General features: G+C 47.1%; 1 long non-coding RNA gene across 1 annotated transcript; it reads left to right on the top strand.

Annotated features, from left to right (window-relative positions):
• Positions 1 to 12,269: 12,269 nt before the first annotated feature.
• LOC139049721 (uncharacterized) lies at positions 12,270 to 20,477 on the top strand. The gene is made up of 3 exons (XR_011508514.1): positions 12,270 to 12,567; positions 14,075 to 14,211; positions 19,260 to 20,477. It is a non-coding gene; the product is annotated as an uncharacterized lncRNA (long non-coding RNA).
• The last annotated feature ends 521 nt before the right edge of the window (positions 20,478 to 20,998 follow it).

The raw sequence follows: 20,998 nt of genomic DNA, 5'->3' as shown, positions 1-20,998 counted from the left end.
ATGTCTGTCAAACGGTGAAATCAAGGGGTGGCAAGCCGCCCGGGTTGATGAAACCAATTGACAGTGAGCGTCCGTGGCAAGTGGCCACCTGCGATCTTATGGGGCCTTTCCCCAGGAGTAAGCAGGGGTTCACACACCTGATGGTAGTCGTCGATCATTTTTCGAAGTGGGTGGAGTTGTTTCCGCTTCGAAAAGTGACCGCGCGAGCGGTGCTGGAGAGGCTACAGGAAGTTTTTTGTCGGTTCGGCTTTCCGAAAAGACTAATTACGGACAACGCGTCTTATTTCACCGCTCGGGTGTTTGGTGCTACGTGCCGTTCCCTGGGAATTAATCACTCCACCACGTCACCCTACCATCCCCAGTCCAATTTGACGGAGAGGGTCAATAGAACCCTCAAACCAATGTTGGCGGCCTTTGCCGTGAGTCAAAAGGATTGGGCAGACCACTTGAGTGAGCTCGCGTTCGCAATCCGAACCGCCGAGAATCGCTCGACTGGTTTCTCTCCCGCTTTCCTCAATTTTGGAAGGGAGCTGGCAAATCCGGTGACCAGTGTCATTCAATGTCAGCTCGGGGATGAGGAGGCGCCGGCAGACTGCTCTGCGTATGCTTCAGCACTTCGGGACAGGCTTTGTCGGGCTCTCTGTAGAGCAAGGCAGAGTTTGACTTCGGCCAGGGCCCAGCAGAAGGCTCAATACGACCGGAAACATCGCTATCTTTCATTTAAGGTAGGTGATTTAGTCCTGAAGCGCAACCACGCTCTTAGCGACGCGAGCAAGGGGTTCTCAGCCTCGCTCGCTCCTAAGTGGCTTGGTCCGTACCGAGTAGAGAAAGTTTGGTCTCCGCTCGCGTACTTGCTGAAGGATTCTCCTTCGGGAAAACTCAGCCGTGCCCATATCGCCGACCTGAAAGCCTTTGCGTCGCGGTCCGACAAGCTCGCGCCGGTGCCCAGTGGCACCACCCGCAAGCAACAGGGCACACCCGGGGCGAAGGACCGCATTCGGACCACGCACCGGTACAACCTGAGGAGACGGTCACCTGTGTGATATCGCGCCTGACGGCGGACTTTTTCCGCCACCGAAGGCCCTCAGTAACATTGCTTAGCCTCAGTGGGTTAGCTTCTTTGCGGCCAGTGCACGAAAAGAAGCTGGCCCCAGCCCAGCTGTAGCCTTGTTGACATTGTGTTGTGCAGTGTGCATTTTTTTTTTATTTTTGGGTACGCATGCTGAGTGTAATTATTGTTTTAATGTTTTAAGTGTACAGTTGTGTAGTTCATTTTTTGTTACTTGTACATAGATTTTGACCGTTCTTGTTTTCCTCTCTTTGTGTTTTTTTCTTCTCGTTTTCGTTTTTTTTTTGCCTTGCCTTTTTTTTGCCAAGAGGGGGGTCGGTGACTGGCGTGTCCTGCAGCGCGGGGGGGTGACAGTGGTCCCCTTGACTGGTTGGTGCGGGAGAGAGGGACGCTTCGCGCCTGGATCGGCGCGGCGCGTTGTGGCCAACGGGCGGCATGGCGGACGGCGAGGAGCGCGGTGCCACGAGGAGTGTGCGCGTGTGTGTGTGCGTGCGTGCGTGGGGGCTGTTGCTCGTTGAAGCAAGCTGAAGCAGCCGCGCCAACTCCATCGGATCGCCGCGGATACCGTTGGTGGACGGGACCCTATGACATCACGCCAGGAGCTCGGCTCTGCAGTCGCCGACGCCGTGCGAACGCCCTGCAGCCGCCGCTGTGGCTGCCCATCCATCCTGCGTACGGCGGCGTGGCCAGCTGACCTGGCAGTGTCCTGCCCCGTCCACCTGGAGTTCGGGACCACCACCACCACGAAAGCGACACTCCTCGGTTTCGCCGGCAACTCCGATAGAACAACGGTGAGCCCGTTCCTGCGTTAACTGGCCTGCTATCAAGCCCACGATCGCAACTCCCGCGACTTCGGCCACCGCCCTAGCCACAGAACTTTACGCGCCGCGTTCTCTTCGCACCCCCGGACATTGTCCCGCGCTAGCAGCAGACTCTTTTGTTAATATTTCTTTCCCCCTTTGCGGCGTCATTTTCTTATATTTTAGAGTGTATTTTTTGATTATTTTTCCATTATCATTGTATGTATGTTTTCTTGTACGCATAGTGCTTGCTGGGCTGAGGTAGCAATTAGCTAGTGCATGAATGGCTCAGTTGTCTTTGGTGCATTAGCCCCTACCAGCTTCTTCGCCAGACTGGTAGGGGGGCAATTAAGGAGAGGAGGATGTGGGGATTTGGGGAATTCGACGCGCCATGGCGCAGGCGCATTTCACCCATGTCTGCAATCCTAAGCCATGCCGTTCTTGCTCCGAACCAGTTTTAGCGGTGGCGCTCCACTCGCCGTGGTTCGTGGGTGAGGGCGGAGCTAGTGACGTCACGGGAGTGGTCCCTGGTGGCTACTGCCGTGACGGTACGGGCTCTCTTCTCCTTTGGGACAGCACCCGGTACGTACGATGCTCTCTCTCGTTCGCCGACACCTTTGTGACTAGGATTGAGCTCACGCACGGCGCCTTTGCCCGTGCGGGGAGCGCGTACCTCGTGTTGTTTCCTATCCCGACGCTAAGCCGAAGAACGGGTGCCTAGTGCTCGCGCGAGGTCGTACCACGCCGAGCCGCACTTATCGGAGGCCCAAGCCGAAGGAGATTGCCCGAGCTCTCGCGAGTTGGCCCATTGGTTATCGCCAGAGCTAGTAGCATAGCCGCCGGGACTTTTCCTAGCGGCGCGTCCCAGCTTGAGCCTGTGCTCTCGCAGCGACGTGCTACAGGCGCCCCTAGCTGTATTTTTCGCCCTTGGTGCGGGACCCCTTTGGTTCCCCGCCGTCCCGGGACCGGGCGTTTGTGCAGTGTTGGGTGCCGTTGGAAACAATAAACGGTTTCCTTCATTTTAGGGCAATACTGTGTTTTTGCGTGCGTCGCTCGGTAGCCCCTTGTGGCCTGAGCTCGCGCGCAGCGGCGCTAGAGGCTGACGGCTGACGCGGCCCTGTGGCTCGCTAAGCTCGAACCCGCGGTGGTCGGTACTCCTGTGAGACCCGAAGACCCCACAAGTTCGTAAAAGTTCTAAATACTTCCACCTAATCAGCCGGCTTGAGAAAGTTGCTTGGACTACAGCGATGGAATGAGGTCAATAAGGGGAATTCTTTCAGGACGTTGGTTTAGGTGACAAGCTCTAGCCTATTTGCATCCAACACTATCGCATTTGTCTCGCCTGTACACACCATGATCATATATTTTCTTGCCATTTCTTGCATTTTTGTCCTTTTGCCGCCCTTCTTCCGGGACCTTTGTCCAGAGACAGTACGTAGGCACCTATAGATGCGCCACCAAATTTTCTGCACTTAATTAAAGAACTCTCTCTCTCTCTCTCAATTGCGGCACTAAAGTACCGTGGTTAAAAGAATATGGCTAAATTAACGCCATGTACGCATTACATTTGACATTTACAAAGCGCCATTACCCTAATAAATGTCAGATAAGCAGAGGAGCCTATTTTGATAAAGCTGAGTTTCTGTAAAATGTGTCAAGTAAAAGTGCTGCTCATTAGAGCTTTCTATTTTTTAATCGTTATTTAGGGTAAAGGCGAAGAGCAACAAATAAATAAATACGATAAAATATTTATGTTCGCTTTTGGCAACTATGCCATCAGCAATGACATGTAAAATTTGCGAGATGTAAGGAGGCTTCTATCTTAAAACCGTAGTTTCTTGGGTCCCTCGACGTCTTTGACAAAATCGTGCAGCGTGATTTGGCACACCTGCCTGGCTGCAGGAGATGGCAGTGCCCTTTCTTCGAAGCTCGTTGGTTTGTGCGGGAGATTGGACGGCGGACACGAATCGGCAGCGCGCCTTTGCATGGGTTTGGCAGTCCCATGCGATGTGGGCCGTTGTAACGACGACGGCAAATGTACGGTAGGCGCGAAGCTCCTCAACGCTTGTCAAAACACGTTGTAAAAGCGCGCTTGTCAAGGCATCTACCAATGCTTGTGTGGCAGTGGAATATTCACTTCATACGAGCATCACTTCCAAGGTTCTTCGCAGTCCCAGAATACCTTGTAGGGGCATATCTTTTCACCACACTCTTCTCGATTAGCAGGCATGTTTGCCGTGCCGTTTCCGAACCGCTTCTCGCTTTTTCTTGTCACCCAAGGCGTCTATGCTGCCGGGCACGACAGACAGCTCTCGGCAGTGGGGAATGCCCATAGCGCGTCGCCTGCGGCTGCGTGTACGTCTTCTCGGAGCCATTGCACCTTTGCGAAAAGAAGCAAAATCAGACCGTGGTGCCGCGGAGGCGCGCGCGAAATGTGCCGATCGCAGGCGCCAAAGAGGTCTGCCCAATATCCTGAATCGCGAGGCATCAATGGACGGCACGCTTTGCCGCCTCCACACAATGAGGGAAGCAATGGCCGGAGGCCCCTATCCCGCCAGCCCCGCTGAAAAAGCCACCGACCCAGATAAGGCATGGTTGGTCTGCCCCGTCCAGCTCGCTGGCCCCTTCGACGGCACAGCCAGTGCACCGTGACTGACGGTGAAACGCTCGGAAAGGTACGTAAAGCTGCTGCGCCCTGTAGCTATCCGGATCGGTACGGCCGCAACAGCTATGCCGCCCTCCTCCCTTTATGGACGACTGCTTCACTGGCAGCTCGCGCGAGCTTCTTTTTCACTTCCTCCACGATCCCAAAAACAGGCCTGTGCTGATCGCCGCCGAATGCGCGCTGTCAGGTGCGTTGCCGGCGGCTGTGCTGCCCCGCGTCTCTGCCAAATAAGCGGAGCATTTCCATGCCGCCTTACAACACTCTTACCTCGACTCGTTTATGTGTAGAGCTTCCTTATGTGTACCTTTTGTTTTGTTTTTTTCGGACTGCGAAAGTATGGAAGAGGCTGTGCTAGTGATACTATTTTCTTCCTCGACTCTCCGAGAACGACGAATAGGTCAATCCATTCCACGTCGCCAGCGTGTCGGGGAAGCGCACTTCGCAGGCTTCGCTTGGCGTCGCTACTGCATTTTGTAATACTCGTATGAGGAGAGAAATCACGCATTTATAAAGGTGAATGAATTCGATTTGCATTTATCTTTTATGGTTCATTGATATTGATTATTGCTTCTGCTCTTTGGTGCTGTTTTTATGTCGCGTTCATACACAGTGTACATACATATGTACCGCACATATGTGCGTGCGCGCGCGCGTTTGTGTGTGTGTGTGTGTGTGTGTGTGTGTGTGTGTGTGTGTGTGTGTGTGTGTGTGTGTGTGTGTGTGTGTGTGTGTGTGTGTGTGTGTGTGTGTGTGTGGTGTGTGTGTGTGTGTGTGTTTTGTTTTAGGGTCGCCTGCTTGGCCACCGTTGGTCTACGGGTAAATATATTGTAAGTATACTTGTGAATCAGCTACACCTGTAAAGGGGGTTTATTCGAGTCGTATAGCAGCAGTGACAAACGCAGCACCAGTAGGTTGGGCGCAGCCAGAGAGCGAACTGGGTATGAGCCATGCGATGTCAACGGGGCTTTTCAGCCTGCCGATCTTCTTCGTCACAATCACTCCCGGAATTGAAAAGTAGCCACACTGGCGACCTAGGAAGAGGTGAGCGGATCGTAATGCGGTTTCAGCCAGTCCATGTGCACAGTTTCTCGCCCCCGACGACGCAGATCGGGAGATGGCGATACGGGTTCAACCACATAATTAACTGGTGATGGTTGCGCAACCACGCGGTAGGGCCTGTGGTACTTCGGAAGGAGCTTAGACGAAAGGCCAGGAGCAGCAACAGGCGGGACCCAAAGCCACACTAGTGAGTCGATGGGGAAGAGTTGAGGGGGGGGGGGGGTGGACTTAGGTCATGACGCTGTTTTTGGTGGCACTGTTGAACAGACGTCAAAGAACGGGCCAGTTGTCGGCATTTCTCGGTGTATGCGACCGCAGAAACAGGTGAGCATTCAGCAGGGTCCGGTCGTTATGGGAGAACCGTATCAATGGTGCTGGAGGGATGGCGGCCGTAAAGCCGAAAGAATGGTGAGAATCCGGTAGTGGGGGCTTGAGAGGCCGTGTTATATGCGTATGTGACGAATGGAAGGACAAGATCCCAGTTGGAGTGGTCAGACGCAAGATACATTGAGAGCACGTCACCAAGAGTTCTGTTGAATCGTTCTGTTAAGCCATTGGTTTGTGGGTGATAAGCAGTAGTAGTGCGGTGAATAATTTAGCATTCAGATAGGAGTGACTGCCGGACGTCCAAGAGGAATACGCGACCCCGATCGCTCAGCAGTTCACGAGGTGTGCCATGGCGGAGAACAAAGTTGTTTAGAATGAACGAGGCGATGTCATTTGCTGATGCGCCAGGCAAGGTGGCGGTTTCAGCATATCGTGTCAAATGATCTACGGCGACAACAATCCATCGGTTGCCAGAGCCAGTAGATGGTAGACGCCCGTAGAAATCAAGGCCGACACAGTCAAATGGCTGAGCTGGGCAGGGAAGTGGTTGGAGAGGTGCGGTGGAGAGATGCGGGACACATTTGCGTCGTTGGCAGACAATGCAGGAGCGTACGTATTTGTGGACGAAGTTGTACATCCCTCGCCAATAATATCGTAGGCGAAGCCATGTGTAGGTCTTTGACACTGCGCCGTGACCACACTGCTGGTCAGAGTGAAAAGCGGAGCATAAACCTTTTCGAAGGTGGCGGGGCTCTACTAAGAGCTATGTGCGGCCGTCATTGTGGTAGTTGCGGCGGTATAAAAGTCCGTCGTGGATGGTGAAATGCTGCGCCTGTCGGCGTAACGCTCGAGGTGCCGAAGCTGCCGGAGCATTTGACAAAAAGTCGAATATCATGACGACCCATGGGTCTTTTCGCTGTTTCGAGGCCATGTCCAGGATGTCAACTGGTGAGATGTGATGTCTGTAGGTAATAGTACTGCTGTCTGAAGTACCTGGGAAGCGCGAGAGGGCATCGGCGTCAGAGTGTCTGCGTCCAGAGCGATAGACGACACGGATATCACATTCCTGGATTCGGAGGGCCCACCGAGCGAGGCGGCCCGACGTGTCTTCTAGGTTAGACAACCAGCAAAGAGGGTGATGATCTGCCACCATGTCAAAGCGTCGACCGTAGAGATATGGGCGAAATTTTTGAAGAGCCCATACGATAGCCAGGCACTCTTTTTTTGTTACTGAGTAATTGGCCTCAGGTTTCGTGAGGGCACGACTGGCATAAGCGTCCACGTATTCGGCATTAGTGTTCTTACGTTGTGTGAGCACGGCACCAAGGCCGACACCACTGGCGTCAGTGTGAAGTTCTGTTGGTGCGCTTGGATCGAAATGGCGCAAGATTGGCGGAGACGTGACTAGGCGACGAAGAGTCGTAAAGGCATCATCAGAGGCTTCCGACAAAGCAGAAAGTTCATTGTCGCCTTGGAGAAGTTGGTTTAGTGGTAGCGAAATTGCGAACGAAACGTCGAAAATAGGAGCATATGCCAATTAAGCTGCGTGGTGCTTTCAAGTTAGTGGGCTTCGGGAATTCGGATACGGCGCGAAGTTTAGCAGGATCAGGAAGAATGCCTTCTTTGGAGACAACATGGCCTATAGTCAGTTTTCGAGCTCTAAATAGAAACTTTTTAAAGTTATATATAAGCTGGAGACCAGCATTCCGGAGACAGGTCAAAATTTGATGTAAACGGCGAAGATGGGTCGGAAAATCAGGGGAGAAGACGACAACATGGTCAAGGTAGCAGAGACAAGTATGTCACTTCAGGGCGCATAGGATGCCGTCCATCATGCGTTCAAAGGTGGCGGGCGCGTTGCACAGACCGAACGGCATTAAAGTGAATTCATACAAGCCGTCTGGTGCTACAAACGCGGTTTTAGAACAGTGAGCGTCAGCCATGGGCACCTGCCAGTAGCCAGACCGGAGGTCTAAGGAGGAAAAAAACTCCGCTTCTTGCAAACAGTCAAGTGCGTCGTCGATACGTGGCAACGGGTATACATCCTTTCGGGTAATCTTGTTAAGCCTTCGATAATCAACGCAAAATCGTATGGTGCCGTCTTTTTTTTTTTTAACTAGGACGACTGGTGATGCCCAGGGACTACTAGAAGGCTGGAAGACACCGCGTTTGAGCATATCATTCACCTGGTCATTGGCAACGCGTCTTTCAGTCGCCGATACTCGGTAGGGACGCTGTCGAATTAGTGCATGGCTCCCAGTGTCGATAGTGTGCGAAACAGTCGTTGTGCGGCCGAGTGATGTTGCTTGGCAGTCAAAAGAGGAAGAGAAGCCTTGGAGAAAGCGAAGAAGTTCGTCGCGCTGCGTCGTCGTAAGGACACTGGCAATAGCTTGCGTAAAAGAACGCGGCAATGACGGAGGTGGCGATGCCTGGAAAGCGGCAAGATAAGTAGAGTCGTCCGTCGTGTCAAATATTGAAGATGAGGTCAGTGGCTCTGCTCTGCCAAGGCTTTCACGGCGGCGTAAAGTAATTGGTTCGGCAGATGGGTTTGACACGCACATGAGAGAGGCGCCAGTTTTGAACTCGAGGACGGCGAACGGCAGTGGTAGTGAACGGCGGCGAACTAAGAGCTCAGACGGAGCGAATAGTACTGTGCCGTCATCTACAGAGTCACAAGAGATACTGACAAGAGCGGAAGACCAGGCAGGTATAACGGTGTCTTCTGAAACAGCGATTTTGCTGCAACGGTTCTTCTGGTCAGTGATAATGTCGGTCGAAAACTGAAACAGCTCGATTTCGGCGCGGGCGCAGTCAATGATCGCATGATGTGTGGAGAGAAAGTCCCAACCTAATATGACGTCGTGTGAACATGATGGCAACACGATGAATTCTATGATATAAAGGACCTCCTGAATGATGACCCGAGCGGTGCAAGCGCCAGATGGCTCCACGTGCTGCGCGTTGGCCGTCCAAAGGGACAGTTCAGAAAGCGGCGTCGTCACTTTTCCTATCTTGCGGAAAATACGGGCATCTATCGCTGAAACTGCAGCTCCGGTGTCCACAAGTGCTAGCGTCAATGTTCCTTCTATTGCGAATTCAAAAATGTTTTTCGGGGAAGTGTGAGGCCTTATACATTTCGCTGGCACCGCAGTTCTCGCCTCCTGAACTGCGATTTTTAGTTTTCCTGGTGCAGAGGGCTCCGCCGACGGCACATGGGGGAAAGGGAGCGGCGGCGAGGAGAAGGTGAACGGCGAGCGGAGAATGCGATCTCGACGGCAGGAGAAGATTCAAAGGTGTCTGAAGAGTTGCGGCGTTGTTGGAAACGTAGCGCATATGGGTGCACATTGCTGGGGACATTCGGTGCAAGTACACTCTAAAAATTTTCACACCCTTATGGGTGTAATGCGGGTGTATTCATCTTTTCACCCTTGTAAACACCCTTGAAACACCCTTTTTTAACGGAAAAGGGCGTTCAACAAGAAAACACCCTTGGAACACCCCAGTCTTTCTAATTTACACCCTAATTATAAGGGCGTAAGTGAACAAGCTTACAGTATATGATAAATGAACATTGCCAGTTAAGGCGTTGATATTGGCTATACATGAAACGCGCGCTACCTGCGCTTGAATCAGGTAGTTGGAATGATTAGATCGGGGCACCTAGGCAGCAGCGCACTGGCTCCGAACAGTGGTCAAAAATGAAGTTTCCCACGAATGTTGATATCGAACGGATGACACTAACGCGCAGACTTTGCATAGCCAGATATCTGCAAAAGGCTTCATATGATCAATGGCAAAATATTTACAATGCTATCACTGAATACTTAAAGGTGTGCAACCAGTTAGACTGGGAATGGTTAGGAGTGAAGGCTAACGGTAAATAGCTCACCAACTTACGGTTTGTATATGACATTGGCATACTCAGCAACGCTGCAGCCTATTTGCAATAAACGTTTGAGGAACTTGTCGAAGAAAGTGTAAGTCTGATTGAGAGTTAGTATGCAGAAGAGAAAAGTAATGTTCCGCAGCCTGGCGAGAGAACGAACGTCATGGCTGGCAGTCAGCCTCTAGAATCTGCGCAGAAATACGTTTATTGAGGGTAATTACTGGCAGGGGCCTCTGATCAAGGAATTTAACAAAAATAAAACATTAGCTGGAGAGCTTACGGTAGGCTTTACTAAATCATGACCAGGGAGCTTACTGCTAACCATTGCTTTCTACCGTTACTAACGTATAGGGCCGAAACTTGGAAGTTACCAAAGAAGCTTGGGAAGACGTTGAGGACCGCGCAACGAGCGATGGAATGAAAATTATTAGGCATGATGACAATAGACTAGAAGACAGCGATGTGTATTAGAGAGCAAACGGGGATAGCTGATATTCTGGTTGACATTAAGAGGAAGAAGTCGTGCTGGGCAGACATTGCAATGCGTAAGGGAGAGAACTGCTGGTCTATTGGAGTTGCAGAATGGGTGCTAAGGGAAGGGAAGCACAGCCGAGGACGGCAGAAAATAATGTGGACGTGATGGAATCGGGAAACTTGAAGACACGTGGAACCCGTTAGCACAAGACAGGGGTATTGGAGATCACTGGAGAAGCTTTCGTCCTGCGATGGACGTCAAGATAAGCTGATGATGATGATGATGTGACGACATCCATTTCATTTTTTTCGACATTTCATATTATGTCATGCATGCTTGTCATGCACGTTCTGATAGCTCGATTTGCGTCTATTGCGGAGGGGGGGGAGGCTAGTAGCGGCGTAGCCAAGTGGGGCACGCCGGGCACTTGTAACGCTCACTAACAGTAAAATTTTCGCTGCTATGGCAATGGCCCCGCTCCTTTGCCCTCCACGGTCAATTGGGACCCCCCCCCCCCCTCACACGAAAAAATTTTCTGGTTACGCCACTGTGGGCAGGGGGGTGTAAGATTGCTCTAGACCCCCCCCCCCCCCTCCCTAACTTGTCCACGGAAACGGGGGACGGGAGGACAGCTGCCGCCGGGCAGCAAACCTTAGGCAGCCCAATTACCGGCTGCATTTCCCTTTGGACGTGAATACTGCTCTAATGCCATTACACTGCAGGATTTGTGGCGGTTCGAGGGCATGCAACAATAAAAAAAAACACATACAGCCATCAGCAAGTCTTAGCTTGAGCAGATCTTTGGGAGCTGGGCAAGACTCTCACAAAAAAAAAAAGCTTGGTACCCCTCTTACAGGCATTGTCAACTCTTGGTCCTACCGCTGACTGTACATTTCCGGTAAAAAAAATCACACAGGAACTCCTCTCGGATTTGTCTAAGTGTGCGTAAGCATTGTGACTCTTCCTCATCGACACGCAGTCCATGTCGTCATCAATGTTATGAGACTTGATCCGACAAGTATAAGCGACAGCGCTGCGGCGACACGAGCTGCTCTGGTCGGCGGCGCAAGCGAATTACTGCAGGTGGCGGGGCCAGGCGCGCTGGTGACGTTCCGTTCGTTTTGAGCCGTTATCGCTCTTTAGCCCTCCTCGTCCGCGACGAACCATTATCAACCGTTCTCCGGCGGCGGCTGCTTGTGGCACGGCCGCGCGAACCGTATCTTGAAAGCGAACTGCATTGTGGACAGAGTGTGCCCACTGCTGAAAACTTCACGCGCTGTGTTCTCACCGTTTACTTCGCTTTGAAAACAGACGCGCGTACACCTATCTTGTAAGTGATCTACGAAAAGCGCATAGTGCGGCAAAAGCTGAAAGCTTCGTGAGCGCAGTGTTCCCGCCGCTTCGGTCGCGTTGAAGCGAGAGCTAGCACGAAGGTGAATTCACTCGCTGCTGCGGGTTCTATTTCGAAAGATATCGTGCGGTACGGACTGACGGGCGGATGGTTTTTCTTGTTGGGGAAGTATAGCAATGCTTCCGTTATAAAAAAATATCGCAGGGTTCGCGAATTTCGCGATAAGAACCATCACCAATCTACTCCCCCGCCCCCCGCTGAGCGATGCCGTCTTGATCGCCCCCCTCCCAACCCCGGGAAAAGGGACACTACCTTTCTATCTCAGTTGAAGAAAAGATGATGAAACGTCAACAACGACAATAACGGCATTTGCTAACGAGTTGTCTTGTCTAACGAGTGGCCTCAGAGATTTGCGCGCGAAGCTGGCGCGCGCGAACCTGAGAGGCCATAATTGGCCGCTTAATAGCATAAAAAGACAAAGATAATGCCAAACAACACAGCTAAAAATTCAAACAAAGAACTGAGCTATACTGATTGGGGAAAAGAAATAAAAAAAATTAGACAACCGCAACACACGCCACTAAAGCCACCACCGCCAGCATAACGCGGAAGCAACAGTTGGCAACATTCACTCGCGCCTCATTGCTTCGTTCGCTTCGTCTCCGCAACGACAGCCGCCATCTTCTCGCGCCTAACGTTTTGTATGGTTTTGTTCTCTGCAATCCGCGCACACAGCTCATCGGTGGCTGCACGTCTGCTCGGCGTCGCAATGCGGCCTGCGTAATTTTCTGGTGCTCGCGCAATCGGTGTGAAACATGTCGCATGTGAAATGTTTGATAGAAGTGCCTCACGTCCAAGTCAAGCCGCCGTACGGGTGTATGGCTGTGCGCCCCGTTCTCGGAAGCGTCGACGGGTTTCCGGCATGCGGATTTCAGGTACGTGCAAATGCTTTTCGCCCTCCTATTGAGCTCCGGAGCAAAGCGTGCAGTATTTCATGTGAAAGATGCAGTGCCCGTCATGATGGTGTGAATTTCGAGCGGCAAACGAGAACTTTGGCACTTAGAGCACACCGCGGCTGCTGAGTCAGCGTGGAAATTGTTTTACGTTACCGTGATATGTTGCTGTCAGTCTAATCTGCGGCTTGTGGACAGCTATCCCACTGAATTTTGCTTGTGGCAGCGATAGGTATATAAATGGAAGCGGTATTAATTTTCGAGAGCAGAGAGTATTTTCGCTCGATGTTTGGTCGTGTTCATGGCGTTATGAAAGCTAGAAAACTAACTGGCTTGATCGTGCTTAGTTCCAACTCCAAGGGGCGTAACGTTGGCGCTGTATATGTTTGTTTTCGGTGTCATATGAGTACCACTTTCATGCTTTTGTTGCATGAGAGTGGTTGCTGCTACATGCCTTCTGGGCAGAACACAATAAAAGCAATTTCCTCACTCATACGTATGCAAGGTGACGTAACAAAATTTTCAGCGTTTTATTCGGAGCGTAAATATCCAGTATAGTTTGGTAAGAAACTCAAATTCTGTCTTAGCTTAGTAGGCGTGAAACAAGTGAAACTCTCATTCCTTTTCGAATTATTCGCCCGAACCGCACCGCCCGCAGATGCGTCATCGGGTAATTGACAGTAGCTTCGCTACGTGAGTTGTTTTATGCGCCAATATTGCCCGGTTAATTATCCTGTTAATTTATGCCGACGCTCGTTCGTCTTGATTTTAAGCGGTTACTATCCCCGAGTACCGAACGATGCCAAACTTGTGAGGTGTAGCAAACGCGGGAAATTCAACGTGGCGTGGCTGCAAGTTCCTGTTTTTACGTTTCTTGCATTCAACGCCAACAGACACAGTATCACTGATTTATTTTTCATTTCTGCTGTACTTGATCAATCTAATGTGACAACTGCATCTGCTCTTTAATGTTCTCCATTTACTGTGTATTCAGCTTGGCTGCCACCTTCTCTTCAGAGGATGCCGCTGTGATAGCTCTTTCGTATAGCACATGCCTCTAGGCCCTTGTGTTTCAAGGGCTCTGGCGAGGCAGCAGTGCTCCAAGTAATTTTACCATCCTATATATTTTCTATTTTGCATCATTCTTCCACGATGGATTTTAATGTTCATAGTATTCGTCATTTGTCATCACCATAATTTTATAGCACGTAGATTTTACGCACTTTACAGCAACAATTTTTAGGCCAGTTCACAGCCAAGTCACATCTTCCATAATACATCGTCAACATTACCACTTGTCACGGCGCTCTTTGGTCAAACCTGGCCCTTGCGCCATAAAACACCACGCATCATCATCATCAGCTTGGCTGCCAGAAAATGCTTGAATTTCTTTCAGTATCAAAGTGACGAAATATTTCACTGACGGCCGTGTGTGAAACACGCAAGATGACAAAACTGATAGCAAAATGATGAGATATTTCTTTTATAGCGTTTGGACTCGTCTTTTGGTGAGGATGTCGATCGACCTTGGGCCTGGTGACAGCACACCCGACATCGCCAAAGTGCAGCCTATCAGTTGAGTGCCCCCGAATGGACCATCAACATCGGAAAATGAAGCAGAGCCAGGTAGGGGCAATTTTTACTTTGGAACAGAATACTGACAGCTGCCTGTTTTTTTAAGAATTAAATAACATATTTACAAACCAATCCTTTTTCTTTGTGCAGCCTATATAGAATTGTGTTTTGCTTGTTATACAGACCTTCAGAAAGCAGTTCTTCTGAACCCTTTTTACATGCACAAATAAATAAAGAGGAGTGCGCTTTCTGAAGAAATTGATGCTCTGAAATGTGCGTTCGACACACAGTGAGATGTAAAATAACCAACTTTAAAGCGGTAAAAAAAAAGTTTGAAACATGTTCTAACATCATAACCCGCCTTGGCATACGGATCTAAATATAACAGCAACAGAAGTGCATGCAGAGAAGTGTTTGTAAATGTTTGCAAGATATGTACATTGTCTAAGAAATTGTTTTTATTTACTTGGAGCATGGTGCCATGGCAGTGCAGTAAAAGCTCAAAATGATGCCCCTGCGCCTAATAAAGCACCTTTAAATTTTAAAATTAAATTATGGGCTTTTACATTACAAAACCTAAAGTTTTGGGAACCTGGCTTCTTTAATATACACCTGAATCTAAGTGCATAAGCGTTATTGCATTTTACCCTCATTGGAGGGCAGCTGTCATGGCCTAGATTGAAGCTGGGACCAGCATGACTGAGCAGCATGGCATCATAGTAAGTGGGCTATAACACCAGGTCAAAATGAGAAATACCGCTTAGAACTACCAACTTCTTGGCTCACAAGCACTTTGCACTAAGTTAGAGGAGTATGGAGTACTGACAGCGACCGTTTATGTACCAATTTCTTTTTAGGCTGACTCCATTATTAGGGTGCGAAGCTTCAATTAGTCAAAACTAGCCTAAATTACAGAACCAGCTCAAAACACGCACCATGTATAGCTGGATTTGGATGGAGTCAATTCATGTTGCCGAAAATGGAAGTGGCAGTCACACTATTTCATGCATTTTGCCTAAAACATAGTCAATAATAATTAATCAATTTCTAAAATATTCTTTTCAAAAAGTTTTTTTCAAGCACGAAAGGAGGAGCCAAATGGTGTTCAGGTGCAGGAACGGTTAGTTGCACGGCACTTCTTGCATGTGTTCACTGGCTTCTTTCAAGCTTGAAAAAAAAAATTTGTTGCACCTACTGAGCAGTAGAAAGCTGGATTGGGAATTTTTCAGAATGCTCTACAATTTTCGCACTGACACTTTTGCTTTGAATAAAATATTTGAGCAGTTAAATAATTGTTAATAACTAATTACCTAATTAGAAAAAATGCAAGAATTGGTTTCACTTCCTCAAAACCATGGCAAACGACATTACCTTGGTGCTGTCCAGCTACGTGGCACTTGTACATATTTAAAGCTTGCACATGTCATACAGACAACCTGGTAATTACAAGGCATATATAGAAGTGGCTAAGTTGTGTGAGCCAGCCATGTCTAGCGAATCATCAGAAACAGCCATGTTTCTTTGACTTAAGGGCATGATAAGATTTACATGCTCGACACCTTGTATCAGTGTGCTCTAGGCCTGTTCGTAGTTCTGCTGATACATAAACAATATTTCTCCACGTGTAAGCTCATATGCATCTTTCAAGTATATTGCCTCATGTGTCCAAAATAAACCATCTTCGCGCTTCCTTCATTATATCTTCATATGTTGCTGTGCTAAATTTTTAACATGCAACTGCACAAATTTTCATCTAGTTTTCATATTTCCTCGTTGTTTGGCGGCTTTATTTCTGAACAAGTTGTTTTCGTTAAACCCTCTTGCACACAGCAGTACTCAGCATTTCAGCTTAGAGTAGGTTTTTTTTTTCAGATTGACATTAATACACCTTGCCTGGGCAATGTAAGGCATTCTACATAACACGGCCCTGCAATAATGTTTTATAATGCATTCCAGCATCATGCAAAACTGTTTACTTACCAGATTCGAATATTTATAAGTGTTGGAAGTAACACAACTGGAAGAAGCCAGCAGATAATGAGGCCAAGGAAAGCATACAGGAACATGTTTTAAGTTTTTTTATATGAAGTATAGAAATGATAAATTCTAGGTAAGTGAAAGTGAATTAAAAGATATCCACCTGTGGGTGGGGAACGGACCCGTAACCTTCACATACGCATGTGATATACTAACCACTGTGGTACTACGGCCGTGTTCGAGCGTCGACAATCTGAGGGGCCATTCTGGACGGTTGAATGCTGCCTCGGTGGCACAGTGGTTAGTGCATCGCATGCCTAATGCAAAGGCTGTAGGTTCGTTCTCCCCCCATGCCTGGTTGTTTTTTTTACCATTTTCATTTCCCTTTATCATTTCTACATTTAAATAGAAAATTACAAATAAGTTTCCACGTGCCTTCCCTGGCATCTTCCAGCTGTGATTCAGAAAAATTTTGACCCTCAGTATCCTTTCTTCTCGTTTGGAAGAACAGGAGCTTCATTTTAAAAATAATGAATTCACCTTGTTCAGTATCTTAATGTGGTCTCAAATCTTATCACAGCATGTGTATTACTAAGTGAAGTTTTTGGTAAGGTGATGATATAGCATGGGACCGAATTAGTAGCGTTTGTGTACAGATATATGACTAGTCTAATAAATAGGAGGATTTTATGAAGCACTTCTAACATGGTCTGAGCATGTGTTTAAAAAAACTAATCTAGCATGATTTCAGGCATAACTGTTGCCCCTGAAAAATATTTGGATCATCTGCATTGGCATTGTTTTCAGAGAGCTCCAATACTGCTTTGATAGAAGTAGCCTCGTGGAACATGAAGCATCGCTTCTTGCTGAGTCAAGGAAATATTATCTGCATATCTGAGGTGCATGTGTCATATGCTCGAATGCTGTGTAAAGGCTGCTAATAAGAAAATTACTTAACTTGCCTTCCAGAGACTTCTTCGGTACTCTATGCTACTCGATCATAAACAATTTACCATAGTGAACATTCATCACAGTTGGCTTTGCAATGTTTATGAAAAATACCACAATTGCCTACTAGACATGTGACTGCACTAAAACTTGGAATTAATGAGCAGTAAGATTTATAGGACAGCAAAACTTAGTTTATTACTCCTGTTTCTGCCATAGTTTCTTACAGTAATTACTAGAGGGAACTCTGGTGCTGGAGTCGTACCACCATGGGAATGATGGGAAGCACATGAATTTGTCTGATATTCGTGCTTGTGAATTCAGACGTTCTTTTGGCTTCGTATATTATACGCTGTATAAATCTTATTGTCGTAAATTTCAGCGCAGTCTGTACTCTTCGAAGTGCAGAAGACGGCGCCAACACGCACAATTGCTATTAATTGCAACGATTGAGCTTGTCCACGTGGCCAAATCGAAAGGCGCCAAGCGTCTCTAGGCACTGGTATGCCCGCGATAAATTTATCATGGCGTTGCACTCGCTTGTCGTTACATGCCTCCGTGGCTTAATGGTTTCAATATCAGACTTCTGTTCTAGAGTTCCTGTGTTTGAATCCTGTCGTCGGACGATTTTAATGTTTATTTATTTATTACACAGTTTATTGTTGAAAATGACTAGTTTACAAAGTCACAAAGCCGTTTGAAGCCAAACAGACGAAGTTTAGGCAAATCCATGTACTTCCCATATTTTCCATGCTGGTACAGCCGTTCTTGTTTGATCTCCTGTGGACACTAACGTCAGAGTTCCCTCTAGTAATTATTGTATGAAACTCTTATTTCTCCACTTCACTCGTGTAGAAGCGGCACCACACCTGCTGCGTAAACATGCACTACCTTTTGGCCAAGTGCAGGGAATGCTGTGAACTCGCCCTGTACAAAGCCTGCACTAAGTAAAACAAATCACAACATGCAGTTGCTGCCACGTTGAACTGGTGGAATGAGTAGTGAAATGCAGCACCTCCTGAACTAGTTCAGAAAGTGCAGGTTAATCAAGTGGAGATTATATAGTAACAGAAGGTGGTTGATTCTGCATTACATTCACGAAATATACTTCATGATACTTTTCCATTTATTTCCTCAGTTATTAAGAATCCCTTTTGCATTGTTGGACAAAACTACAGAATGCCAACATATTTTCTAGCATTGACTGGTAGCAAACACGTCAAAACTTGTTCTAGTTTCTGGATTGGCTCTTTAGCCGTTAACCCCCAAGTTAATTCCGGAAGAATGTACCAAATTTTTTACGTACTCAATTTTTCGGTGTCATTCTCATTCTAAAAATATATTACTTCATTGGTCTCTGGTTAGAAATAACACAAAAATAAGAGCTGCCCTTGAGGGTAGCTTTCCCTCAATGCCGACTGTAACTCATCTTTGACAATAAGAGCAGCATATCATCGGGCAGAAAGAGTGCGACTCGTCATTGGCGATATTGGTACGACCTCCAGTCACTAGTACAGCTTGGGCTCAATGGTTAAAGGTTGCGACTTTGTTGCTGCCTAATTTTAATTCTGCAGCTGTTACACTTGGGTGTAGCGTGTGTATGTACGTGTGCATGCATTAAAATGACTTCACGCTAGAGCAAAGCAACTGCAGTGCAGAGAGGCATTAGTCATCTTTATATATTTGCTTTGTAAAGATGCACTAAGTTTATCTTTTGCAGTATAGACTTGGCGCTCATTGGCCAAAGATGCCCTTGTGCTACTAAAACCTATCAATTATTTCGCTTTCGGTCTGTGAGTTTTAATTTGTTTTTCTTGAACTGTGCAATTCCCACTCACAGGAGTGCATGTCATCTGAGGTGTTCCTTTTTCAATCAAGAATGTTTAGGTTGTGTTTGTGAAACTTGATTTCTTGCCTCAAACGAGCTTGTGCAAACTGACCAAGCTGATAATTCTACCTGCTTATATATTAAATATGTTGCAGTTATGAACCCTCATAATGAATGACACATAGTATAAAAATTTTATCTAATAAAACAATTTAACGAAATTTTTCATGTTTTTCGTGTTCATGTTCACTTCTCTACTCTAGTGTCCTGTCTGCATGCCTCACTTCGTTTTTTTTGCATATTAAATATCGTATAAACGTAACCATGCTTTTTTACCACAATGCAGGGGGAAAAGGTTCCGGTAACACCATGCATTCAGTATGGTGGCCCAGATGTGTATGCAAGCAACCTCCTTCATCTGGACCAAGAACTACTCTGTAGTGTCTCGCAGACTTCCATGCGAAGCCCTCAACATTCTCGTCTCAGTGGAATGGCTGCTCATCTGTCTGCGTGTCCATCACCAAGACGGCCAGTTGTAAAGCTCCTGTACCCGTTTAAGAAAGCTTAATGATTTTTTTATTTAGTTTTCATGGTTGGCCGTAGAATCTTAACATTTTTGATGTTTCTAACATTTTTACCTGGCACAAAGTGGTGCAATAACTTTAAACCAGTGTAATGTATTTAAGTGATGCTCACTCTAATGCCTATCTGGTTTTGTTTGTGTTTACGAAATTTGAATGTCTAATAAGGTAACGGCATTTGAATTTGTCATCATGGCTCGTTTCAGTGAGCTGCTAGGAAATAAGACGCAAAGATTATCACACGCCAGTTGTAGCATTTTTGTTTTCATGAGTAAAGTATACACGTTTCATTAGATGGAAAGTGAGGAAAAAGCCTCAAGAACATAATCAACCTAGGATTGTCATGTCCTTAAAACTCTGCAATGACTAATGCCTCATACATCTTGGGAGCACATTGGTCGCAATGCCTACAGGTATACTTGATAAGAGAATAGCTTGCACTCAGATTTGCCACGCAGTTGATGGCTGATGGCTTTTGTTTGTTGTCGTCATGTTACTACTATGTATTGAATATTCATTTAGATGTGCTGCGGTTTTTTGCAGTCACCTATATATATGTTCTTCGTTTCAATAAACATTTAGTTGAGAGTTAGCGCTCATCCTCTCTGCTTCTAGTCTGTGTCCGTGTCACTTCGCGCTACAATCCAAGATCATGTTACTGTACCAACTCGCCCAACTTTCTATCCTTGTGTTAAAGACAGACTCAGACTTGTTCTTACTTATGTGACCGGTTATTTTTGTGCTTTATAATAAGATGCAGTGCTTTTCGAATGAAAACATGTAATAGTTCGTAATCAGGTTAATTAAAAAAACTGTTCTGCTTAAAATTTAATTGAGCAAGCCTGTGCCATTATTCGGTGCTTATGTCTTTGTATTGGTATGGTTTTACTCCTTATTTTCCTTCTTACACTTAAAATGTGCAAACATTATTATGTAACCATTTCTCTTTAATGAAATAAATACTTCTGCCATTTCGTCACAAATTATACAATGATTTTGTTCAATTACATAACCTTAGACTAGCTGATTGTTATTCTGGTAGCTTAACTTACAATGCCTGTGGAATATTCTATGCAAGCACATGGTGAAAAATAAACTAAATTATTGGGTATAAGCAGGTCACTGGCAGTAAATGGAGCATACATATATTTCAGGAAATAGTGCATGCTTATATATTGAGCAGCATGCACAGCTACACATGCTGTTTTGTTCGTAAATGCTGAAACATTATTCGGCGTGGAAGCACTTTGTTCTTTGGCTTTCAGTGCTACCTTTAAGTCATATGTGTGAAAGTACTAGTAGAAGCATCCCGTGGAGATAAATGACAACTTCGATGAATAGAGGTATAACATGTGTGCTTAAAACGCCAAAAAACTTCTTGACAGGCAAACGTATGCTTCTCTAGTACTGCACTTGTTACCGTCGCCAATCCATGCATTGCTTGCGCTCTATTGCATTCAATATGAGCTACAACAACGAGCTGTGTTCTCTTTCCCTCCTGGTC

This window comes from Dermacentor albipictus, chromosome 1 (assembly GCF_038994185.2).
Source record: "Dermacentor albipictus isolate Rhodes 1998 colony chromosome 1, USDA_Dalb.pri_finalv2, whole genome shotgun sequence".
Lineage (NCBI taxonomy): Eukaryota > Metazoa > Arthropoda > Arachnida > Ixodida > Ixodidae > Dermacentor > Dermacentor albipictus.
The sequence above is the reverse complement of the archived record's forward strand: the minus strand, read 5'-3'. Positions and strand labels throughout refer to the sequence as shown.